A 27,984-nucleotide genomic window follows, 5' to 3' on the forward strand; every position below is an offset into this window, starting at 1 on the left:
AATGAGTAGTGTGGCATAGGGATCGGTGCTGACTTTTTACAATTTGCAATAAACACTTATATGAAGGAACTAAAGGTACATAGAGTAGTATGCGCCTGACTAAATGGCTATTCAATGTCATAATTGAGTATTTTCTCCATCTCCTCTGCCAGCCCACTCTGGGCACCTCCCACTTGGTCTAAAAATTTAAGATGGTGCCATTGAGAGGGCTAGAGGAAATAGATTAATCGAGTCATCCAGTGCAGAAACAGAGCCTTCATCTCAACTTGCTCACACCGACCAACATGTTCCATCTACACTAGCCCCACCTGCCTGCGTTTGGCTCATATCTCTCTAAATCTGTCATATTCATGTACCTGTTTATAAGCGTTGCAATAGTGCCTGCTACCTGCTAAATGATTATGTATAGTTTATTGCAAACACCAAGGTCAATATATTAATTGATGTGATAAGACCCTGAAGCTATTCACATAGGCAATTAGACTTCAATTATAGGCGGGCTTACAAGGAAGGCCTAAAGGGCCTGTCCCACGAGCATGTAACTGCATGCGGCAAGCGCGACCTAACATGGTCACACTTCGATCGCCGGAGCAGTATGGAATTGTGCGGAGCTGGTCCCGACATCGCGCTTGCCGCATGCAGTCGCATGCTCATGGGACAGGCCCTTTACTTTGCCACCACACTATTTGTTAGAATGATCACAAGTGTTTTTCTTTTCCCCAAGATCTTTAAAGGCAATATATCAAACATTATATTCCTCACTCAGATCTTTTAATGCATCGTTCATGTTACATTAATGCAGTACATTAAGTACTGATGTTACTCCTGCTTTTTGTGTCTATCTTCGGTTTAAACCTGCATCTGCAATTCCATTAAGTGGTCCCTTTGGTAAGATGCTGGAAATATCATGGTATGTGACACATTGCAGACAAACAATGTGGTACTCCATCAATATACATGCAGTCCTTTCAAAATAACAGCATTGTTACTTATCTCCTATTTTTCTTTTCCTGAAAGCATCTCACATGAATCTAATTGTTCTCTGTGTCCCCATGAAACCAGAGACATTATCCTTACAGTCATTCAGTGTGTGAATGAATGTCATTGTTCTGTTTCAGGACATATGACAATAAAACACTCTTGACCTCTCTTAACTTCTTGAAATCAAAAGGCATCACAGCCTCATCTGATGCACAGAAATAAACAATCAAAAAAGTGACTACTCCTCGTGGTGTATAAAAGGAAGGCAGGCATTGGTGGAGCAGTCTATTGTGTTTTGAGTAGTATGTTTGAGGGAAAGTGCTGAGGCTTTGGCTCGAGAGGCTTCGGCAAGTAGGCTGAGCAGAGGGTGATGGCAAGATAAGCTAAGGTATTTTTTCTGTAAGTCTTTCTTGGTCTTAGTGCAGTATGGATGGCAGTTTGAACACAGGTGTATGCTCCTCCTGCAGGATGAGGGAAGTCAGGGAGACTTCCAGTATCCCTGAGGACTACACATGTGGGACATGCATCCAGCTACTGCAGCTCGTGGCTGACTGTGTGAGAGAACTGGAGTTACAACTGGTTGAGGTCAGGAAAATCCAAGAGACTGAGAGCTTCATAGATAGGATTCATAGTGAGTTAGTCACACCTAAGGTGCAGGCATAACGTATATGGATGGCCACCAGGAAATGGAGTAGGCAGATAGTGCAGGTATCCCCTGTGGCCATTCCCCTTGGTCCAAGTGAATTTGAGTGCAGGATGAAAATTGGTGGTGAAGTTGATACAGTCTATGAGTTCTGCACAGGTGCAGGAGGTAGCACTGATGCAATCATCAATGTAACGGAGACAGAGTTCAGGGATAGGGCCAGTATACACCTGAAACAGGATCAGGGGGGATAGGATGGATTCAAAGTACATATTAGAGAGATGAAGAGCATATTAGAGAGACAAAGAGCATATGAGGTATCTTGGACATAGGTCAATTAAATAGATGAAAGGCATGTAAGGTAATTAAAGAGACGAAGGGCATGTGAGGTAATTAAAGTGAGGTGAGGTGTTACTTGAGAGGGTTTAAATTAGAATGGCAGTCGGATGGGATACAATGCAGTATTGAGGCAGGTGGGAAATTGGTACAGAAATCAATAACGGCAGGCTCAGTAGGTGGGAGCATGGCAGGGAGTGAGGAAAGATGGTCAGATTAAATTGTATTCATTTTAAATTGTGTTCCCCCTGTTGATCTAGGCTCTTTGTCTGCATATCTCAAACCTAACATCACGCACCTGGGGATTAAAGTGGACCCTGAGCTTAAATTTGACTGTCAGGTAAGGGCTGTTGTTAAATCTGTTTTTTTCCATCTGAGGCAGCTGGCCAAAATAAAGCCAATTTTGTCGAGGCAGCACTTTGAGACGGTAATCCACGCCTTTGTTGGGACACCCATTGGGGGAGCTCACTGTATGAGGAGAATCTCGTGAGGCTCCTGGTGATGGAAGAGGGGGGGGACACCCCATTCCCTAGGCAAGCAGGGTGGGAAAAAAAGTGTAGTCAAGAGAGTGTGGAAGTCAGTGGGTTTGTATAGATGTCAATAGTCTATTTCTGTGATGGAGACTGTGAGATCGAGGAAAGGGGAGAAGAAAGGGGAAAGAAGAAGTTGTCGGAGATGGTGCACTCGGCTGGATTACTGCAATGCACTGTATATGGGGGTTAGTCGGTCCTCCATCGCCCGTCTCCAGATGGTACAGAATGCAGCTGTTCGTCTCTTGACTGGCACACGAAAACATGATCACGTTTCACACATTTTGGCCTCTCTCCACTGGTTGCCTGTTCAGTATAGGATTCATTTTAAAATTCTTTTATTTGCTTTTAAATCCCTAAATGGTCTTGCCCCATCCTACCTATCTGAGCTTCTTCACCCTTATACACGCACCCGCTCTCTCAGGTCAGATGATCAGCTGCTCCTGATTGGGCCAAAAACTAAGCGGAAGCTCAGAGGGGACCGTGCCTTTGCTGCGTCAGCTCCGAGATTATGGAATGAATTGCCTCTACACGTTAAACAGGCCCCTTCTCTAGCTGTTTTTAAATCACTCCTGAAGACATATCTATTCTCCGTGGCCTTTGTAGACCAGTAAGGTGTCGACTTATTCATTTACTTTATTTGCTTGATTTTGCTGCGTGGTTCATACTCGTGTTTTATGTCTTTTAATTTATTGTTGAATTTCGTATGTAATTTATGCGCCTCATGTTAGCTGTATGTTCTGTTGTACTGCCTGTTTTATGATGTCTTGCTTATATTTTTCTGTACAGCACTTTGGTCAGCTTTGGTTGTTTTTTAAGGTGCTTAACAAATAAAGTTATTATTATTATTATTATTATTATTATTATTATTATTATTATTATTATTATTATTATTAATGCCTGTAGACTGGTATTAAGGCAGTTGAAATCAGGCCATGGATAGGTACATGCAACTGGGAAGTTACAACCATAGCAGAAACTTGACTAAGGGAGGGGCAAGACTAACAGCTTAATGTTCCAGGGTACAGGTATTCCAGGTGACGATAAAATAGGAGGGTGAGTTGCTTTATTGATTAAAGAGAATAACTCTTAACGTTAATGGCTCTTAAAGCACCTCATATTTTGCTTGGGTAGTTTACACCCCAGCGGTATGAACATTGACCTCCAATTTCAGGTAGTCGTTGCTTTCACCATCTTTCCTCTCCCTTTCCCAGCTCTCCCACAGCTCACTGTCTCCGGCTCTTCCTTTCTTCTTCCCGCCCCCACAAGCCCCACATCAGTCTGAAGAAGAGTCTCGACCCAAAACGTCACCTTTTCCTTCGCTCCATAGATGCTGCCTCACCCGCTGAGTTTCTCCAGCATTTTTATCTACCTTCGATTTTTCCGGCATCTGCAGTTCCTTCTTAAACATTAATTCAGGTAAGTGTGAGTTATTGCATTTTGGGAGGTCAAATCGGGGCAGGGCCATCACAGAGAGCAATAGGGTCCCTTTGGAGTGTTAGAGCATAGTTTTAATACATAATTCCCTGAAAGTGGTATCGCAGGTGGTGAAAAAGGCTCTTGGCACACTGGCCTTCATCAGTCAAGGAATTGAGCATAGAAGTCGGGACATTACAGTTGTAAAAGATGTTGCTGTAGTTGCATTTGTAGTATTATGTTCAGTTGTGGTCATGCTGCTACAGGAAACATATCAATAAGCTGAAAAGAGTGCAGAGAAGATTTACGAAGATGATTCCAGGACTCGAGGGCCTAAGCTATAGAGAGAGATTAGGTCGGCTGGAGCACTGACGAGTGATCTTACAGAAGTATATAAAATCAGAAGGGGAATTGGTGAGGTGAATGCACAGAGACATTTTACTAGGGTAGAGGATTGAAGAACTAAACATAGATTTTACTTTGGAGTCACGTGAGTGACTACGTGAAGAACCCGGCAGCACGCATGCGCGACATATCGTCTCTCGCATTGCGCAGCGACAGGTGGGGTGAAGAGTTCTCCCGCAGCGGCAAGGTTTAAATACGGGACCTGCAGGTAAGTTACTATTCTGAGGTCATGTATTTTGCCTTTGTGTTCTCTGTTTCAGAAAACCATGCACAAGGGCAAGAAATCGAAACGGGTTGCATCTCAACTGGCTGCGGGGGTCCGCGAAAGTTCCGGCAGTCAACAGCGACCGGCCGCACCTGGACCGCAATCTTTGCGGTCCGTAGTCACCGATGTAACATCTGCTCAGCTGGGACCAGCGCCGCGAGCTGCACAGCCCGAACCAGCGCAGCGGACTGGGGGAAAAGTGAAGCAGAAGTTGGTCCGGCTGGTTGACTCGGATGAGTCGGGCCAGGTGGACTCGCTGCCAGGGAGCAGTGGATGTGACCTCATTTCCTGTATGGAGCAGTTGATGGAGCAAATGCTCCAACGTGTCATGCTCCGTGAGATGGAGTATGGTTACCATAGGAGTCTTTGGACACCCATTACAGCACCATACCCAGGGCAGTATAATGTATCTCCCTCGACAGAGGGGAGCATTACGGGCCAGGGCTGGGCTGGCCCCGAAGAAGGTTGTATGGCTGAAGAAACCGGCAGTGTGCTGGGGGTGCAGGATCTACAGCAGCTGCTTGGGGTGGTCATGAAGTTTGCGGTGCCAGCGCAAACAGGACAGTCGTTACAACCAAAGCTGGCAGCCAGCATCGACCACCTGTCCTTTAATCAACTACAGGAACAGGTAGTCAATGAGACAACAGCGAAATACATGGCTCCTGAGAACTGTGTCTCATTAAATGTCCCTGCAGTGAATAGTGCTATCTGGGGGTACATTGGAGCTGGCATCAGAACCCAGGAGGTGAAGATGCAGAAGATATTAAAACTTCTAACATCGGGTATAACGGCATTTGCTCGTTCCGTGGATGGAACAGAGATGACGGAGACTGAACAAGAAACTCTGGCGCTGCTCTGTAACACGCAATACGAAATTAATTGTCCAAGGAAGAGCACGATAAGACCTGCGTTGAACCCCAAATTTGCTGGGTTGTGTAAGACTGCCTCTGCACAACCGCAAATGCTGCTATTTGGAGGTAATCTATCCAAGGTCAAAGAGCTCGACGAAGAGGCTAAAGCCATCGGGCTCATGAAGGCACCATCTATGAGCAAGACCACATATCCCAGACGGCAGCACCCCTATGCATCCACCAGCAGGCAACGACACCAGGATGCTGGTGAAAGCATGAGGGCCGCGCAACAACCACGAAGGTCTTTTTTAGGCCAAGGCCCAGAGCGACCCTCATGGAAGATGCGCCAACCCCGTACTCCGGCGCCTCTTCCGCAGAAGAGGCAGAAACAGAAGAAGTGAATACTCCACCGGTAACCATGGAGGTAGGTGGTACACATAAAAGCTGGTGAAACTCAGCGGGTGCAGCAGCATCTATGGAGCGAAGGAAATAGGCAACGTTTCGGGCCGAAACGTTGCCTATTTCCTTCGCTCCATAGATGCTGCTGCACCCGCTGAGTTTCTCCAGCTTTTTTGTGTACCTTCGATTCTCCAGCATCTGCAGTTCCTTCTTAAACAACATGGAGGTAGGTGGGTCTGGTTCCTTCCAGAACATAAAGGGTGTAAGTTCTGTACTAACTGGGGGTAGGTTACACCTGTTTTGGGAGGCATGGAGGTCTCTTACTACTGACCCTTATATACTATAAAGTATTCAGGGATATAAAATTGAGTTTATTCATAAAGACATTCCCCCAGTTCAACATGTTCCCAGCTGAGAGTTTGTGCTTTCACAACAGGAAAAACTGGAAGGTCATGCAGAGCTGTGGAGGCTATATGCTAAAGGAGTAATAGAGAGATTAGAACATGACTCTCTAGAATTTGTATCCAACATATTTACAAAAAATAAAAAAGATGGTGGATGCCGCATCATCATTGATTTAACAAAACTGAATACTTTTGTAAAGTATATTCATTTCAAAATGGAAATATTTGTTACTGCCAAGCAATTGATTTCCAAAGGTTACTTCATGGCTTGCATCGATCTAAAAGATGCATACTATTCGGTACATATACAGAAGGTTCATCGCCGATATCTAAAGTTTAACTGGATGGGGCAGCACCGGCAGTATAAGGCGTTGCCTAATGGATTAACCTCAGCCCCAAGACTATTTACCAAGATATTAAAACCAGCCTTGGCACTTCTCCGGAAACAAAAACATATTGTCATGGCGTATCTTGATGATATATTAATTGTGGGGAAAACCCTGGAACTAGTTAAATCAGCTGTTTCAGCTACCAAACTATTGTTTGAAAAACTGGGTTTTATCATCCATCCAGATAAATCTAAATTGACACCATCCCCAACTATGGATTATCTGAGGTTCACTATTGACTCTACCCACATGTCTGTAACATTGTCAAAAAACAAAGCAGCAGACTTAGTGGAGGCCTGCAACAACCTGGTTGTCATAAGTCAACCATCTATTCGACAGGTAGCAAGGGTAATTGGGAAACATAGCTGCATTTCCAGCTACACAGTTTGGACCTTTGTATTATCAAAATTTTCAAAGGGCAAAGGTGCAAGCACTAAAACAACATGCAGGTCATTTTGACAGACCAATGTAATCACCAGAAAAAGCAATTTTGGAGTTACAATGGTGGAAGCAAAATATTTGGCATAGCTCCAGCCCCATCATTATCAGTAACCCATCATTTATATTACAAACTGATGCCAGCGCTCACGGCTGGGGTGCTACTAATACCATATCCAGTAGTGGTGGTCGAAGGACTACACATGAAGCATCGTTACTACAAACACTGGGTATAAACTATTTAGAGACGTTGGGTGCGTTTTATGGGCTAAAAGCATATTTCTCAACAATGCACCATCTGCATGTCCGCCTACAAATTGATAATACCACAGTGGTGGCATATATTAATCATATGGGTGGAATTAAATCGATATCATGTGACAATCTGGCTAATACAATCTGGCAATGGTGTATCAATAGAAATATTTGGCTATCAGCGACTTACCTACCAGGTAAACTCAATACAGTGGCAGACACCGGGGTCATGAAAATTTAATGACAACACTGAATGGATGTTGGACCACAAAGTATTTACTGATATTGTAACGTGATATGGAACACCAGATATCGATCTCTTTGCATCTAGACTAAATCACCAGTTGCCAACATATGTCGCTTGGGAACCAGACCCTGGGGCAGCAGTGATGGACGCTTTCTGGCTGGACTGGGGAAAATTGTTTTTATATGCTTTCCCCCCCTTCTGCCTCATCAGTCGGGTCTTACGCAAAATACAATTAGACTCTGCGTCAGGTATTTTGGTGGTACCCAATTGGCCTACTCAGCCATGGTTCCCTGTGATTCTTGACATGGTCTCGGAACCATGTATGTCCGTCACCAAACGACCAGATCTGTTGGTCCATCCTGTAACAGGCGAGAGTCACCCATGCCATGACAGGATCAATCTTTTGATTTGCAGAATCTAAAGAAACTATTCCTGGATCTGGGGTTGACGGATAGAACAATGAACATGACCACGGTGGCTTACCGGGAATCGACGAAGAAGCAATACCTCTCATATATCAGGAAATGGGAGATGTATTGCACAAGGACTGATATATCATACAACTCAGCCACTGTCACCAATGTCCTAGAATTCCTGGCCAGCCTTCATTTCGATGAAGGTCTCAGCTATAGTGCTATCAACTGCGCCAGAAGTGCCCTATCAGCATAATTGTGGCAGGGACCAGGACAGCACTCCATGGGATCTCACCCTCTAGTTTCTAAACTTATGATGGGCATATACAACACAAACCCTCCTAGAGCGAGGTATTCCCAGATTTGGGATGTCAGTGTTGTTCCAACGTTGCTCAGGGGTTGGTCACCAGCAACGTCCCTGTCCCTGGAGATGCTGACTCTTAAATCAGTCATGCTGATGGCTCTGGTTTCAGCTCAAAGGGTCCAGTCTCTACATAAACTGAGACTGGATAACATGGTAATTTCAACAAACAAGATACATTTTCGAATCTTGGAGTTGGTAAAGCAAAACAGGCCAGGGTCATCAGGCCTTAATTTGGAATTTCGGGCATACCCTACGGATACCCGACTGTGTGTAGTGACACACCTATTGTTATATTTAGAGACCACTAAAAACCTGAGAGGTAGTGAATTGGCACTATGGATCAGCCATAAACAGCCTCACAACAGGGTATCGGTGCAGACCATTTCTAGATGGCTCAGACAGGTTTTGGGTGCTGCAGGGGTGGATACTGACACTTTCAAATCTCATTTCACCAGGGCTGCAGCAACATCGGCAGCAAGAGATATGGAAGTGCCTATGGACCACATCCTCGCTACAGCAGGATGGTCTTGGGAGAAGACCTTCCAACTTTTTTACAGTAAGCCGATTGCCAAACCTACGGTATTTGCAGAAACAATTTTAAGTTCTGTTACATGATTTTATCCCAAATGAGAGGGAGTACTATTATTTGATAAAATAAATTCACTATTGTTTTTGAATTTCTGATTCATGTTTGAATACAATAACATGCTTCCTCTCCTGGTCAACTACGGCAGTGAGTGAAGCATGGACTCGTTCCACGGCATGAAATCACAGATCTTTAAAATCTTCACGTAGTCACTCACATGACTCCGAAATAAAACGATATGATTAAACGAGAACTTACCAGTTTGAAGTTTGATCGTTATTTTATGAGGAGTTACGTTGAGGGATTACGTGACCTCCACGCCCACCCTCTATCATAAAGGTCAACTGGTATTCTTGTTCTTCTTATCTTACTATATTTATTTCATCTACTGTTGTCTGTGATTTCACACCACTGCTTTGAAGAATGACACGCATGTGTGCTGGCGTGTTCTTCACGTAATCCCTCGACGTAACTCCTCATAAAATAAAGATCAAACTTCAAACTGGTAAGTTCTTTAATCTTACTATTAAAGATGAGAGGGGAAAGATTTAATAGGAACCATGGGGGAAAATTTTTCACACAGCGAGTGGTGGGTACATGGAATGGGCTGCCAGAGGAAGTAGTTGAGGCAGGTACAATAACATTTAAAAGACATTTGGACAGGTACATAGAAAGGAAAGGTTTAGAGGGATATGGGCCAAATGCAGCCAAATGCGGCTAGCTTAGTGGGGCCTGTGGCTTAGAATGAACAAATTGGGCTGAAATGCCTGTTTCCGTGCTGTATGACTCCAGGATGAGAAAAGGGACTTACTGAAGTCCTCACTGCAACAGGAATCATGGCTAATTCTCATCTTTCTGATCCTGGTTTGGTTTATTCCTGACGATTTTCTCATTTGGTCACAGGACGTGACAATTGATCAATTTATAGTTAAAAGTCCAATTAAATCCCACTGAACTCATAGAAACATAGAAAATAGGTACAGGAGGAGGCCATTTGGCCCTTCGAGCCTGCACCGCCATTCATTATGATCATGGCTGATCGTCCCCTATCAATAACACGTGCCTGCCTTCTCCCCATATCCCTTGACTCCACTAGCCCCTAGAGCTCTATCTAACTCTCTCTTAATTCCATCCAGTGACTTGGACTCCACTGCCCTCTGCGGCAGGGAATTCCATAAATTCACAACTCTCTGGGTGAAAAAGTTTTTTCTCACCTCAGTCTTAAATGACCTCTCCTTTACTCTAATGCTCCTGTCCCACTTAGGAAACCTGAACGGAAACCTCTAGAGACTTTGCGCCCCATCCAAGGTTTCCATGCGGTTCCTGGAGGTTCCCGGAGGTTTTTGTCAGTCTTCCTAATGGTCGAAAGTGATTTCTGCTTCTTCTATGTTCCGGCGATTATTTCAAAAAATTCAAAACTGGCCGCGACTAAAAATAGGTTGCGGTTTTAAAAATCAGTAATTTTTTAGTCGAAGCCGGTTGCGATGTTAGTTGAAGGTGGTTGCCGGAGGTTGCAGCAACCACCTTCAACTAGCTTCGACTAAAAATTACCGATTTTTAAAACGGCAACCTATTTTTAGTTGCGGCCGGTTTTGAATTTTTTGAAATAATCGGCAGAACATCGGAGAAGCGGAAACCACTTTCGACCATTAGGGAGACTGACAAAAACCTCCGGGAACCGCACGGAAACCTTGGGTGGGGCGCAAAGTCTCCATAGGTTTCCGTTCAGGTTTCCTAAGTGGGATGGGGTATAAGACTGTGGCCCCTGGTTCTGGACTCGCCCAACATTGGGAACATTTTTCCTGCATCTAGCTTGTCCAGTCCTTTTATAATTTTATATGTTTCTATAAGATGCCCCCTCATCCTTCTAAACTCCAGTGAGCCTAGTCTTTTCAATCTTTCCTCATATGACAGTCCCGCCATCCCAGGGAACAATCTCGTGAACCTATACTGCACTGCCTCAATCAGAAGGATGTCCTTCCTCAAATTAGGAGACCAAAACTGTACACAATACTCCAGATGTGGTCTCACCAGAGCCCTAAACAACTGCAGAAGAACCTCTTTACTCCTATACTGAAATCCTCTTGTTATGAAGACCAACATTTCATTAGCTTTCTTCACTGCCTGCTGTACCTGTAAGCCAACTTTCAGTGACCGGTGTACAAGGACGCCCAGGTCTCGCTGCACCTCCCCCTTACCTAACCTAACCCCATTGAGATAATAATCTGCCCCCTTGTTTTTGCAGCCAAAGTGGATAACCTCACATTTATCTATATTATACTGCATCTGCCACGCATCTGCCCACTCACTAAACCTGTCCAGGTCACCCTGCAACCTCCTAACATCCTCTTCACAGTTCACACGACCACCCAGCATTGTGTCATCCACAAACATACTAGTGTTGCTCCTAATTCCCTCTTCCAAATCATTAATATATATGGTAAACAGTTACGGCCCCAACACCGAGCCTTGCGGCACTCCACTCGCCACTGCCTGCCATTCTGAAAAGGACCCGTTCACTCCTACTCTTTGCTTCCGGTCTGCCAACCAATTTTCTATCCATATCAACACCCTACCCCCAATACCATGTGCTCTAATGTTAGTCACTAGTCTCCTGTGCGGGACCTTATCAAAGGCTTTCTGAAAGTCTAGATACACTGCATCCACTGGCACCCCTTCATCCATTTTACTTGTCACATCCTCAAAAAATTCCAGAAGATTAATCAAGCATGATTTCCCTTTTGTAAATCCGTTGACTAGGACTAATCCTTTTACTGCTATCCAAATGCCCCATTATTACCTCATTAATAATTGACTCCAGCATCTTTCCCACCACCGAAGTCAGGCTAACTGGTCTGTAATTCCCCTTTTCTCTCTCGCTCCTTTCTTGAAAAGTGGGATAACATTTGCTATCCTCCAATCCACAGGAAATGATCCTGAATCTATTGAACATTGGAAAATGTTCACCGATGCGTCCACTATTTCTAGACCCTCCTCCCTGAGGACCCAGGGATACAGACCATCAGGCCCAGGGGATTTATCATCCTTCAGTCCCATTAGCATACCCAATACTATTTCTCGCATAATGAAAGTTTATTTCAGTTCCTCTACCCCCTTAGATCCTCTGTCCTCCAGTACATCTGGGAGATTGTTTGTGTATTCCTTAGTGAAGACAGATCCGAAGTACCTATTCAACTCTTCTGCCATTTCCTTGTTGCCCATAATAATTTCACCCGTGTCTGACTTCAAGGGACCCACATTTCACTTTGCTACTCTTTTTCCCTTAACATATCTAAAGAAGCTTTAACTGTCCTTCTTTATATTCCTGGCCAGTTTCCCTTATTACTTCATCTTTTCAGCCCGAATTGCCCGTTTTGTTTCCTTCTGTTGTCCTATGAAAGTTTCCAAATCCTCTGACTCCCGGCTACTCTTTGCTGTGTTATACATCTTTTCTTTTAGTTTTATTCTATCCCTAACCTCTCTTGTCAGCCACGGTTGCTCCTACTCCCCTTAGAATCTTTCTTCCTTTTTGGAATAAAATGATCCTGCGTCTTCCGGATTATGCCCAGAAATTCCTGCCATTGCTGTTCCACCGTCATTCCGTCAGGGACGACAGATGGTGCAATGGGCTAAGTGTTCGGCTGGCGACCGGAAGGTAGCCGGTTCGAATTCCGCTTGGAGTGCATACTGTCGTTGTGTCCTTGGGCAAGACACTTCTCCCACCTCTGCCTGCGTGTGAATGTGTGTGAATGTGTGTGAGTGACTGGTGGTGGTCGGAGGGGCCGTAGGCGCAGATTAGCAGCCACGCTTCCATCAGTCTGCCCTAGGGCAGCTGTGGCTACAGAAATAGCTCACCACCACCGAGTGTGACTGAGGAGTGAATGAATAATGCGATGTAAAGCGCCTTGAGTATCTAGAAAGGCGCTATATAAATCCCATCCATCATCCATCATTCCTGCTAGGATCCCATTCCAGTCTACCTTGGCCAGCTCACCTCTCATGCCTTCATAGTCCCCTTTGTTCAACTGCATCACTAACACTTCCGATTTAACGTTTTCCTTCTCAAATTGCAGATTAAAGCTAATCATATTATGATCACTACCAAGCAGTTCCTTTACCTCGAGTTCTCTTATCATATCTGGTTCATTGGACAACACTAAATCCAGAATTGCCTTTTCTCTAGTCGGCTCCATTATAAGCTGCTCTAAGAATCCATCTCGGAGGTATTCAACAAACTCTCTTTCTTGGGGTCCTGAACCAACCTGATTTTCCCAGTCTACCTGCATATTGAAATCTCCCATCACCATAGTGGCAATACCTTTGGTACATACCAGTTTTAACTCCTGCTGCAACTTACATCTGATCTACTATTTGGGGGTCTGTAGATAACACCAACTAGTTTCTTCTTGCCTTTACAATTCCTCAACTCAATCCACAGTGACTCTACCTCGTCAGTCCCTATGTCTTCCCTCGCAAGGGACTGAATTCCATCCCTCACCAGCAGAGCTACCCCCCTCCTCTGCCCACCTGCCTGTCCTTTCTATAGGATGTATAACCCTGAATATTAAGTTCCCAGGCCCGATCCTCCTGCAGCCACGTCTCAGTAATCCCCACAATGTCATATCTACCAACCTCTAACTGAGCCTCAAGCTCATCTACTTTACTTCTTATACTTCGCGCATTCATATACAATACTTTTAATTCCTTACGCATCTCACCTTTCACATCGATCCCTATTACACTTGGCCATACTCTCCTATCCCTTTGTGAGCTTCCTTTCCCGTTAATTCTGGGGTCATTAACCATCCCTTTACTCTCTTTCCCTTTAACTCCGTCCTCGACTATCCCATTTGACACCCCACCCCCCTTATTCAGTTTAAAACCACCCGTGTAGCAGTGGCAAACCTGCCTGCCAGAATGCTGGTCCCCCACCTGTTAAGATGCAATCCGTCCCTTTTGTACAGTTCCCCCTTACTCCAAAACAGATCCTAGTAATCTAAGAATCTAAATCCCTGCCTTCTGCACCAGTTCCTCAGCCACACATTCAGGTCCCGTATCTCTCTGTTCCTGCTCTCGCCAGCACGACGAACTGGAAGCAAACCGGAGATAACAACCCTGGAGGTCCTGCTTTTCAGCATTTTTCCGAGCTCTCTAAAGTCACACTGCAGAATATTCATCCCCTTCTTTCCGACATCGTTTGTGCCGACATGCACTACCACTTCGGCTGCTCACCTTCGCCCTTGAGGATTTTCTGCACTCAGCCCGTGACATCCTGGATCCTGGCACCAGGAAGGCAGCACACCATCTTCGAATCCCGTCTGTTCCTGCAGAAACCCCTGTCCGTACCTCTCACAATGGAGTCTCCAACTACATTGGCGTTGCCTGACGTTGGCCTCTTTGGTTTTGGCTCAACAGCCCTTTTTGTTTCGCAAGCCAGTCCGCCACTCAGTGTGATAACGTCTTCTGTCCCGACAGCTTCTAAGTGGGTGAACCTGTTCACAAGAGGTACAACAACCGGGGACGTTTGCATTCCATGTTTCCCTCCCTTTCTCACTGTCTCCCACCTTCTCTCTTCCAGTACCTTAGGTGTAACAATCTTACTGTAGGACTTGTCGAGGAACGACTCAGTTTCTCGGACGAACCTGAGGTCATCCACTTGCTTCTCCAGTTCCCCAACACGGTCCTTCAGGAGCTCTACCTGGATGTACTTCTCACATTTGTAGCATCCAGAGGCACCAGCAGTGTCCTTGACTTCCCACATACTGCAAGCATCACACTGAATCAGCTTGCTTGATATCTCCTTCTTTCGTCACTCCCTCGCCAGCGTTTTGCGTAGTCTCCTCTCCGCAGCCTCCTCGCGAAGACTCTCGAGCCAATGACTCGCACTTCCCTCACAAGGCCACTCCCTCCCTGCCGCTCTCTACAAGCCGGCCTCAAAGCAGAGGTTGTTAGAGTAAATAAACTAAAACAAACTGACTTGGAGTGCCAAGCATTGGATCTCTGCTCTGTATTGTTAGCTCATCTCGTCAATTAGTTACAGCATTGCTCTAATAAACCCCAAATGAATTTGGAAAGGCCGTGCAACATGCTAACCCGGTCACTGGCAGCTATAGAGTTTACATGTTAAAAATAACAGTGCAGTGGTTAAATTACTGAACTGGACATTTATAGACACAAGTTCAAATCCCATGCTAGCACTTGAATAATTTATATTCAATTCATAAAATAATCTGACGTTAAAGTAAAAGTAATGATGATCATGAAGCTACTGAATTGTTGTGGAATCCCATATGGTCCGGGTAGGGGAGGAAATATCAGACTAAAATTGCAGCTTGAATCTTTCCTTAGTTTAGTTTTTTTGTCATGTGTACCATATATAACCATATAACCATATAACAATTACAGCACGGAAACAGGCCATCTCGGCCCTTCTAGTCCGTGCCAAACACTTATTCTCCCCTAGTCCCATCTACCTGCACTCAGACCATAACCCTCCAATACCAAGGTAGAGTGAAATGTTTTTGTTGTGTGCTAATCAGTCAGCAGAAAGACAATGTATGATTACAATCGATCCATTTACAGTGTAAATCCTCTTGAAATAGAGTCATAGATTGATACAGTGTGGAAACAGGTCCTTCGGCCCAACTTGCCCACACCAACTGGCATGTCCCAGCTACACTAATTCCACCTGCCCATGTTTGGTCCATATTCCTCCAAACATGTCCCATCCATGTAACTGTCTAGCTGTTTCTTAAATGTTAAGATAGTCCCAGCCTCAATGATCTCTTCTGGCAGCTTGTTCCATACTCCCAACACCCTTTGTGTGAAAAGGTTACCCCTCAGATTCCTATTCAATCTTTTCCCCTTCACCTTAAACCTATGTCCTCTGGTCCTCGATCCAGCTACTCTGGGTCAGAGACTGTGCATCTACCCGATCTATTCCTTGCATGATTTTATACTCCTCAATAAGATCACCCTGCATCCTCCTGCATTGCATGGAATAGAGTCCCAGCCTGCTCAAGCTCTCCCTGTAGCTCAGATCACCTAGTCCTGGCAAAATCCTTGTAAATATTCTCTGTACCCTTTCCAGCTTGTCTGTACATTTTCTAGCTTGGTGAGAAACATAAAGCAGGTCAGAATGCCTACTTGGAATAACTCCACATAGACAACTCCCAAGGTCAGGATCAAACCCAGGTGTCTGGCCTTGAGAGGCAGCAACTCAACCAGCTGTTTTTCACTGATAAAACTCCACGCTGGCAATAAATGACATCCATGTAGAATAAGTACTTTTCTTTCTGAATGCTGCACAAGACTTTCATATTTTCAGACAGAACTTTGGGGTTAGGAGGAAGAGATATGTCATGAGGGATAGATCAGCCATGATTTAAAGGCGGAGTAGACTTGATGGGCCAAATAGCCCAATTCTACTCCTATCTCTTAGGACCTTATGACATGACACCGTTTAGCCATGGAGTGTGCTGGTAACTGGGATGTGGCTGATGAAACATTGAAGTGTAGGCTAGATTCCTGAAGGTGTGCAGGTGAGTTGTTTTACAAGAAGGTTTGCAGTGAGAATACTGGCAAGCACACTTGTAAGCATTTGCCAAATACTTTTGAAAATGCTTGGCAATGCAACCATGTAGAGTAAATATTTAAAAACTACCCTTGATAAAAGCCAGGAGCTACATGGTGATTGGGTAAAAATATCCTGTCTTCATTTTATGTTGCCAAGCATAAAAATAGGAGGAGCGCTGAACAGGCAAATATAGACATTGGGCAAAATATGCAGTTCTTTTTCTGGTGCGACATTAGACCATATCTCACTGGGGACATAACCACACAATTTTTCTGCTGTGTGTATTTGCTGCTGAGGCTACCACAGAAAGCTGTGTAGGCTACAAATGACAATGAGACAACTGGTAATAGGAAGCAAGACCCTGCTTATGAATTGTCCTGTTGTATTGATAAAAGGTCTTTCCATTGTACCAAATATCTCTGATGAACAGATGCGTAAAATGTTTTAAATAGAATTAAAAAGGAATAGTGTGTTGACTGTAAACAGATTTAGCTGCTGTAAGTTAATAAAATAATCCTAATGTTAATTGAAATAAAGTCAAATAACAAATTGGCTTCTCACACTTACCTTTTAATGAATCGGGATAACTCTCTGGAAATAAGTGGGGTTGTGCTTGATATGCCAGTGGTGGCTGGCAGAAAACTTAGCTGCCGGTATGAAGTCCCACAGCTCGGAAAGTTACAGTAAGACTCGGACTCGAGAGCAAGAGGTGAGGTAGGAAACGTCTTTCAGAGCATGGCCAGCTTGATAAGTGTTTGTGTTATCAAGCCGCTCTTGGTGATTGGCATTAAATTCTCCACCCCTGAAATATTAGTTTATACTTACAGCATGGTAACAGGCCCTTTGGACCACTGAGGCCACACTGACCATCGATCACCCATTCACGAGTCCTATACTATCTCATGTTCCCATCCACTCCCCTACACATTATGGCGGCACGGTAGAGCAGTGGTAGAGTTTCTGCCTTACAGTGCCAGAGACCCAGGTTTGATCCTGACTATGGAGTTTGTACATTCTTCCCATGGCCTGCATGGGTTTTCTCCAGGATCTCTTGTTTTCTCCCACACTCCAAAGACGTCCAGGTTTGTAGGTTAATTGGCTTGGTATAATTGTAAATTATTCTTAGTGCGTGTAGGAAAGTGTAAGTGTGTGGGGATCGCTGGTCGTCAAGGATTCAGTGGGCCACGTTGTATCTCTAAACCTTTGAGCTAATTTTACAGAGGCCAACCTACACACACTAGGGCCAATTTACATTTATACCAAGCCAATTAACCAACAAACCTGTACGTCTTTGGAGTGTGGGAGAAAACCAAAGATCTTGAGGAGAACATCCAAACTTCGTACAGACAACACCCATAGTCGGGTTCAAACGGTGCGGCAAGTGCTGTAAGCCAACAACTCTACCGATGCGCAACCGTGCCGCCCTGTAAAAATTATCCTTCAAGCCACAATCGAACTGGCGACCTAAGGATTTTTGGGGCTCTACCAGCTGAGCTATCGAAGGAACATAGGTAGCACACGACGCTCTCTGCAACTTAAAACTATATTTTACTCTCTTTCCAAATTTCAATGAGTCATAGTCTTAGAAATTGAAAACAGGCCCAGGGCCCAATTGCCCACGCCAACCCACACGTCCCATCTACACTAGTCCCACCTGCCAGTGTCTGCCTCCCTCTAAACCTATCCTATCCATGTACCTTTCTAAATGTTTCTTAAATATTGTGATAATACCTGCTTCAACTACCTCCTCTTGCAGCTCGTTCCATACAACTACCACCATTTGTGTAACAAAACGTTGCTGCTCAGGTTTCTATTAAATGTTTCCCTCCTCATGAAGGGTCTTTCATCTGAGCGATCATCCCTGTTTCTATTTCCATGGATACTGCCTGACCTGCTTTTAGCATTTTCTGTTTTATTTCAGATTTCCAGCACTTATAATTCTTTTGATTTTCAATCTAGAGGAGATGTTTAGTAATTAAGGTATGTTATATTGTGATAAATGAATATTCTGAATTGTCTATTGTTTAGCTTTCACTCATACTTTGGCATGTATAAAGTAGCTTAATTGGTTTGTGTGAGCATAAAACAAAGTTTGATTAATCTGCAAAAAAAAACATTTGGCAAAATTTGCAGCATATTTTTTGCATGCCTGCATCAAATTTCAATTCTGGAGTAGAATTCATGAATTTAAACACATTTATTTAGTATAAATACTGTTTTCAGAATAAATTAAATAGTTAATATCCCACTGATATTATTCTGAGGCATTTTGAATGAAGGAAAGTGTGTTCACTTAAAAGTCCCCTGGTCCCTCGGAGACTTTCCTAAACTAAAGCCCAGGGTTTTCTGGGTAATTCGGCAAATTGGATCCAAAATTGGCTTGATGATGGGAGCTAGTGGGTAGCAAACTGCAGATGCAGAAGTACAGGATATAGCAGTCTCAACGCACCTACCTCCAAAAAAGTTCCCTTAATTTTAACCTTAATGAGGTTTTATTGAAAGCTGGAATTCACTGCTCGAATTGTGGAGGCAAATATTCTCATGACATTTAACGGTTGCTTAGATGAGCACTTGAAATGCCATGACGTTGAGCTCTATGGGATGAGTGCTAGGATATGGGATTAGTGTAGATATAGACTTAAAGGGCAGCAGGCCCTGGTAGGCAACAAGCCACTCTGGGTTTTGTTGCTAGAATGAAAATTTAGATCATTGTTGATTATCACTAAGAAAAATTAATAACATTTTCTTATTCTAATTTACAAAAAAAGTTTGTTTTTAAATTTTACAGAATATTTACTCCCCTGGAACAACTCCCAGGGAACAATGGAGAGAGAAGAGTCTGCAGATACTGGAATCAGCAACAACAAACGATCTGTTCAGGCAGTATCTGTAGAGGGAAATGAATGGTCAATGTTTCTGATCGGGACCCTTCATCTGGACAAAGGGGATGAATTTTCTTAATTACGTGATCAAATAGCTTTCATTATTTCAATACTAAATTCCAGAACTATGTAGATTGGAAAGAACTAACAAGATCGGTCAAAGTGCTCCTGCTTTTTGCTCAATTAACACCTTTAGCATTAAAGCTACCCTATCTAATGAACAAAGTCCTCTGGTGTACATTTAAGTATAATTTATTCATGGGGAAAACATGGCAGCTCCTTAGCAAGTGTCAGAAACCATTAAGGACGAATCCACTCTTGTACTCTTTGGAAAAAAGAATAACTTTATCATTAAGTTAAATTAAGATGTCCTTTACTGATTAAAGGGAAGGTGAAATTCATTACTAAGAGCGGGCAATTATAGAAGCCCAGAAAAGATCTCCCCACTGGGAACTGCTTCAAGGGGATGGATTTTCTCATTACATTGTTAATTTAAATTTAAAGTACACATTCTTGAATAAAGGGAACAGAAATTGGGAATGTCAAAACAAAAAAAAGCTTTCAAATGTTCTTTTAAACAAATACTTTATTCATTAAAAGTATTAGTTGAAATGATGCTAAGAAACACTTTTGTGGAAAATCACAGAGTTCACTCCTTAAAAGCGATAACAAGGATTTTCATATGAATGGATCTATATCCTAGTTGTTAACATAGTGTTTTGCAATGTATGTTAGACATTTTCTTTGTTGCTCTTAGTTCAATTTAGAGAAACAGCATAGAAACAGGTCCTTTGGCCAACTGAGTCAGCACTGACCAATGATCACCTGCACACTAGTTCTGGATGCAAAGGGATCTGGGTGTCTGAGTACAAGATTCGCACAAGCACAGAATGTGATTGAAAAAGTGATGGACAAATTGAACACAAAAGACGGGCGTTTATGCTTCATTTATATGGGACATTGTTGAAATCATTTCTAGCTTTGACGTCCTCAATCTAATGTTGCAGTAATTCAGAGAAGGTTTACTCACCTTTGATAAATTTAGTTTAGTTAAGAGATACAGTGTGGAAACAGGCCCTTCGGCCCTCCAAATCCACGCCGACCAATAATCACCCATTCTCTAGTACTCTCCTGCACTCTAGGGACAATTCACAGAAGCCAATTAACCGACAAATCTGCACGTCTGTGGGATGTGGGAGGAAACCAGAGCACTCGGAGAAAACCCACGTGGTCACAGGGAGAATGTACAAACTCCGTACAAACAGCACCTGTAGTCAGGATTGAACCCAGGTCTCTGAAGCTGTAAGGCAGCAACTGTACCACTGAGCCTCGGTGCCTCCCCTGCAAAAGTCAACATTTTAGAATCACTCATTTGTATGGGCCCAAATAAATTCTGCCAAGGGGCGCATGTTTTTATGACTGCTGAGATGTAGTCAACAGCAAATGTTGCCAGTGAGCCTGAGAAAATTTATTTGGTCAAAAAAAGTTGACCAATATACATATTCTGCCTACTGATAGCTGATTCGCAATCCAGTAAAGATACAACTTAGTGCCCATTTATTAAAGTCTGGTCTGCAAGGCCTGCTTGGTCCACTGGAAACACTGAATTGTTATCCATTGATATTGGTTTGGCTTAATATTGCTGTGTGTAGTGAGCTACAGTGAATTATTGTATGAAAAACTTTGCTTTGCATGCTATCCAGGAAATTCATCCATATATGATTACAATCAACCCACTTGTGAGTACAACAAATATTGCAAAAAGGGAAAGGGAACAGTGCAGATTATAGTATGGTATATTCTGAAGAAGGGTTTCAACCCGAAACGTTGCCTATTTCCTTCGCTCCATAGATGCTGCCTCACCCGCTGAGTTTCTCCAACATTTTTATCTACCTTCGATTTTCCAGCATCTACAGTTCCTTCTTAAATGCAGGCTCTAGTATTGCAGTTTCAGAGAAAGTTCAAATAGAAAATAGACAGGGCCCATGTGAATGCCTATGGCTACAGGCACTTACACGGTCCTTCCTACATATTTTATCCGCTCCACTGCTAAATCTCAAGGTAGTAGACATCTTCTCCTCCTCTCTCCCATGAGAGTTCAGCAACATCCTCTCTCACTGCTCCCCCTCTGTGATTCCTCATGCTCTCCGACTCTACGCCTATTTTCACGCCCTACACTTCCTTATCCATGTATCTCCCCCTCCCCTGACATCAGTCGGTAGAAGGGTCTCGACCCAAAACATCACCCATTCCTTCTCTCCAGAGATGCTGCCTGTCCTGCTGAGTTACTCCAACATTTTGTGTCTATCCTGGGCCTGTCTTTTTGCTGGTTACTTCAATCTGTCCTTGTTCCAAATGCACATTAGTCCTATCACCCAATACTTTCCCCGCTACATCAACAACTGCATTGGGGCTGCCTCCTGCAGATCCCATTGATTTCATCATCTTTACCACTCACTTCCACCCTGCCCTCAAATTCACTTGGACTATCTCTGACACAATTCACAACTCTTCAATCCGTTTGATGACACCTTCTATCTTTTCATCTCTGTTCTTTCTTTACCCATCTGCCTATCAATCCCCCCACCCCTCCCCAACCCCGACCAATATTTGTCCTGCCCGTCCACTCTTCCCCCCTACCACCCGTTTCCCCCCCCCCCCCCAGCTTTCTTCCCCCAACCACACCCCTATTATCAGTCTAATGAAGGGTCACACCCAAAACATCACCTATCCATGTTCTCTAGAGCTGCTGCCTGGCCAATTGAATTTAGTTTAGTTTAGTTTAGAGATACAGCACGGAAACAGGCCTTTCGGCCTTCCGAGTCTGCACCAACCAGCAAACCCCATACATTAACACATTCCTACACACACACACACACACGGAACAATTTACAATTTACTGAAGCCAATTAACCTACACACCTGTACGTCTATGGAGGAGAGGAGACTGGAGGATCCGGAAAACGTACAAACTCTGTACAGACAGCATCTGTAGTCAGGATCAAACCTGGGTCTCTGGCGCTGTAAGGCAGCAACTCTACCACTGCGCCACCATGCTGCCTTTTATTACTCCAGCATTTTGTGTCTTTTGTTGTAAACAAGCTTCACCAGTTTCTTGTTTCTACAATTTCCATACCAAGCTGTGATGCACCCCGAAAGGTTGAATTGGTGAATCATCAAAATTGGTAAGTCATTTGAGACAAGCTGAATTTCCTTAGGAAATAGAGGTGTTGATGTGTTTTCTTGGCGGTAGTATCATTGTGTTTGGACCAAGACAATCTGACGGTGAACAAGCACCTTGGTTTTTATCCCTAGTTTGGAGCAGTTTTCGTTTTCTTTTTACCTGCACTTATTCCTTTATATTTGCAAGCTACAATATTGAGTAGTTCAACTTGTTCCGTGTAAAATCTCACTCAGGACCTGGCTCATGAGAAGTTCCAGTGGAAGGAATCTGCCCACAGCTCCAATCCTCTTGTTCACATAATCATGTCTGGGATAGTTAGGAGGTCTGTCTTCCAAAAAAGCAAAATGAAAGCTTCAACAAAAAAACTGGGCCTTTGGGTGTCTAGACTGTGGTCTGGATTCCCGCCCTACCTGCTTCTCCTCTCTGATGTAATGACAGCAGTGTGCTTGAAAAACTGTTGATTTTGGGACCTCTTTAGACCTCCTTCGTGTAATACCAGAACCAAATTAAGCCTTTATTATGTTCTATGTTTATTTTGTGGCCATTACAATAAATTTGTCACTATGTGAGATAAAAATAAATACTTTTGTTGCCAAAAATACCCAATTAGAGCTAATTTACGGATGCAAATCTAACTGAAATGTTAGATTTCTATGATCATATGAGCAATGATATTTACATCTTCACACTGGCACCTTTTGCAAGTAAATTGCCAAATGCTTTGCAGGGACACCGTTTTGTTTTACAGTGTCTATATAAGATTTCCTAGTGCTTTAGAACCATAAACATAGATAATTGTGTCCTTTGAAAATACTTTAAATATAATGGCTTTCTGTAGGCTGGTAATAAAGTTGAAAACATAGATCACCATAATAAAACTCAATAAATAGATACGATTTAATATCAATGAACCTGAACTTCCTGTGCTGTTAAGAACCTCCAAGGCAATATAGATATAACAGGAGTTCCATTTATTACTACAAATAATGTTGTCAGACTTCCTTTATTAAGTCTCTTTATTTCTAAGACAATTTAGAATAACTGTTACATAAAAGATCATTTCAATGGCTTTACAATTTCTTCCAACATAATGGTGGCTTGAGAAAGTGTAGGAGTAGCTCAACATCGCAGGCAGCATCTCTGGAGAACATGGATAGGTGATGTCTCAGGTCAGGACCCCACCTCAGAGTTCAACCACAAGAGACACAAACAGCCAGGGCATCGCAAGGACCCTCTCAAATCCACACAAAAAAGCTTTGGGTTTTATTATTTGATAATGGTATTAGCATTGGTTTATTATTGTTCCGTGTGCCACAATTACAGTGAGAAACTTTAGTGTGCAAGTCTCAGGAATTGGATTTGAACTCAGAGGTTCCGCTTTAGAGACTAGAGTGCAATGATGGCTGACATCAATTTGAGATGTGGAGTAACAGGGACAACAAGCAGTGGGGTCCAGCACTTTGGCCCTTGATGAATAAAGGAATGGCTGGCAAAGGTAGAGTATATAACGCACAAAGACAATTTGGGGGAGAGAAAGCTGGGAAGATTGACGGATTGCAAAACATGACAGATGGGGGAGTGAAATATAGACACAAGGATCTAAAAAAGACATAGAGTGATGGAGTAACTCAGCGGGTCAGGCAACATCTCCGGGGAACATGGATAGGCAACATTTCGGGTCAGGATTGAGGACCAGGAAGGACTTAAAAATAAGTTTGAGAATTTTGAAACCAAAGTATTGGTTAATCTTGAGACAATTTTGATCACTAACCACAGTTGTAGTATATTAACACAATCATAAATATTACACAGTGATTGTATATTAATTCAATCTTAATTATTGCACCAATGCAGTGTTTGGACGAAGAACACAAAATAATATATATTTTTAATAAAAATGGCAAGTACATTGTAAAATTGTGATTATGATATCTGCAAAGTCCCATTGTTTAAGAAACCATTCCTTCAAATCACAAAATTGCACGTCACTCCACTATTTAGGAAAGGTAAGAGAGAGAAACCAGGGAACTACTGGCAGACTTTTTTTCAGGAAATTACTAGTGACTGTAATTAAGAGTAGAGTGACAGATATCTTCAGAAAAGTTTTAGCTCATCAGAAAGTGTCAGCCTAGATTTGTAAAAGGTAAATCATGCTTGACAAACCTGATTCAATTTGTCGAGAACATGATTAAAGTAATAGATAGGGAATGGTATGGATGTTATTTTATAGTTGCAGAGAGTGTTTGCTTAATTCCCTTATAAGAATATTCAAGATAAGGATCATGGAGCAGAATTGACTGGGAAATCAAGTGAGCAATGGTAAACGGAGAGTAGGTGTAATGGGCCAGATATTACTCATTTACGCTCATCCCATTTTATTCACCATACTATTCCATCAACTCCTCCCAGATCCCAACACACATCAACAACCAACCCACACTTCTTTGGGATACAAGTCAAAAGCACATGGAGTCAAGAGTCACATCATAGAAATGTGCCTGTCAGCATGCTGATATTTGCCTGTGTTTGGACTATATCTTTCTCTGGAAGATAGATACAAAATGCTGGAGTAACTCAGCAGGGCAGATTAACATCTCTGGAGAGAATGAATAGGTGATGTTTTGGGTTGAGACCATTCTTCATTCCATATCTTTCTAGGCCTCACCTAGTTAAGTGAGGCAATCAGACAGGCATTACTCCAGAGATGCTGCCTGACCCATTGAGTTACTCCAGCATTTTGTGTCTTTACTTGTAAACCAGCACCCGCAGTTCCTTGTGTCTACACTTGATTATGCAGGGCATAGGATGAGTATCTGATTAGACACAAAATACTGGAGTAACACATCAGAAATCTGAAGAAGGGTCTCGACCTGAAACATCACCCATTCTTTCTCTCCAGAGATGCTGCCTGTCCCGCTGAGTTACTCCAGGATTTTGTGTCTGTCATCGATTATTATATTATAATATTGATTAAGAGAAATGGTTAACCTTTGCCAAATAGATTTTTGATGCCATCAATTTGGGACCTAACCTCCCCCACCCCACCGCTCTGTAAAATATGACTTTCTTACTGCAAAGCAATGAAAGCTTAGAGAAATGTAAGGGTCCGTGCACATAGATTATTAAAATACGTTGAAAGGATTTGGGAGAAAATCAAAAAGGTAACTAAAAGGCTAAATTGTTCTTTATATCTTGAGTGATAGAACAGAGTGGAGCAAAACTTATGCAGCAGATAGATAATATCCCTATTGGACCTCAGCAGGTGAACAAGTAGAATTTATTGGAGGGAGTTAGTGCTGGATATATTTACCTGGAGAATACATGGACACTGAGGGTAGTAACTTCAAGAAATTGCACAAATTAAGGTTACATCCAATAGAATTAGCAAGAATAAAAGTGATTTATTGAAATGTTAAAGACATTGAGAGGAATGGACAGAAACTTTGAGCTGCCTAGGACAAGCTGACATTGTATAAGGTCCTTGCTGGAATGCAGTTAGGATATTTCAGTGTCATGTTGGCAACTGCAGCTAATTCAGCAGTTTCACGCATACGGGCTTTCAGATTTAGCTGTACCTTCTCATGTTTAGGTGTGGCCACAACATTGTGTGTTCAGTGTGGTTCATCAATGTAATATTGCACCCTGTTTCAAGCTCAAATATCATGTCTCTGTCATTCACTTTCACTACAACAATCAGTGATTCGACATCTATTAAGTCAGTCCCTTTGTCATAAAACATTGTTGACACATCTTCTACATTACAGCCTTTAGTTGCTTCATTATGTGGCGAGAACAGAGCAGGCTTTAGAAATTATGTGTAACCTTTTTAAATTTCTTACTATCGTTTTGTTGACTCAGTTTTATTTCACATTGAATTAGAGTCAGTGTCGACCTGAAATATCACCCATTCCTTCCCTCCAGTGATGCTGCCTGGCCCGCTGAGTTACTCCAGGATTTTGTGTCCGTCTTCAGTTTTAAACCAGCGTCTGCAATTTCTTCCTACACATTTAGTATCTGATTAGTCTCCTCTCCAGATATCGACTGTAACAGGAAGAATGTGAAGACTCCATAGAGACAGCATCAGAAGTCAAGACAGGGTCCAGGTGTCTGGAGCAGTGAGGCAGCAGCCCTACCAGCTGTGCCCCTGTGTTAACCCAGTAGTTGCATTCCAAAAGACCTGTGCTGTGGTCACAACTGTTCAGCATCTTCATATTCAACAACATTGATGGAGAAGAAGGCCCCAAGATATTTTGATGATGCAAAGATACATGCCATTGTAAGAGGTATAAATGAGAGTATTTAATCACCAACAGATATTATAGATTAAGCCAAATGGTCAACCTCTGCCAAATAGATTTTTGATGCCATTGATTTGGGAACTAACCTCCCCCCCCCCCCCCCCCCCCCCCCCCTGTAAAAGATGACTTTCTTACTGGAAAGCAGTGATAGTTTAGAGAAATGTAAGGGTCTGTACACATAGATCATTAAAATATGTTGAAAGGATTTAGGAAAAAAATCAAAAAAGCTAATTAAAAGGCTAAATTATTCTTTATATCTTGAGTGATAGAACAGAGTGGAGTGAAACTTATGCAAAAGATATAAATATCCCTATTGGACCTCAGCAGATGAACAAGTAGAATTTATTGGAGGGAGTGCTGGATATATTTACCTGGAGAATACATGGACACTAAGGGTAGTAACTTCAAGAAATTGCACAAATTAAGGTTACATCAAATAGAATTAGCAAGAATATAAGTGATTTATTGAAATGTTAAAGACATTGAGAGGAATGGACAGAAACTTTGAGCTGCCTAGGACAAGCTGACATTGTATAAAGTCCTTGCTGGAATGCAGTTAGGAAATACTTTGATATTTCAGTGTCATGTTGGCAACTGCAGCTAATTCAGCGGTTTCACGCATACGGGCTTTCAGGTTTAGCTGTACCTTCTCATGTTTAGGTGTGTGTAGATGGCTAGTGCATGTGCCTTTAACATAGTGACCTCACCACCTTAACCACTCCCCTTATTAGGTGTATAATTGCATGCTCCCTCCCTGGTGTCGCTCTCTAGCTCCGGTGACAGACCACGTACAGCTAGAATAGTAATGATGTGAACCGTTAATAAAACTATAGTTAAGACAACGAGTTGTTGAGACTTCTTTACATGGTGTCACAGCTGTGACTCCGCGCCTCCTGTTTGCCGGTTTTTCTTTTATTTTCTGCCCCAGTACCCTTGCCCTGATTCCTTCACTCGTGCCATGGCCAACTCGTGCCGCAAGCTCGACGCGCTTGTCTTTGACGAGGACATTGCCCATCGCTGGGATGTCTTCCGACGTGATTTTCAGCATTATGTCACCATCGCCCACCCTGCTGCCACTGCTGAGACGCGAGCATCTCTGCTCCTCAACCTGGCCAGTCCCGA

This window comes from Leucoraja erinacea, chromosome 3 (genome assembly GCF_028641065.1).
Source record: "Leucoraja erinacea ecotype New England chromosome 3, Leri_hhj_1, whole genome shotgun sequence".
Lineage (NCBI taxonomy): Eukaryota > Metazoa > Chordata > Chondrichthyes > Rajiformes > Rajidae > Leucoraja > Leucoraja erinaceus.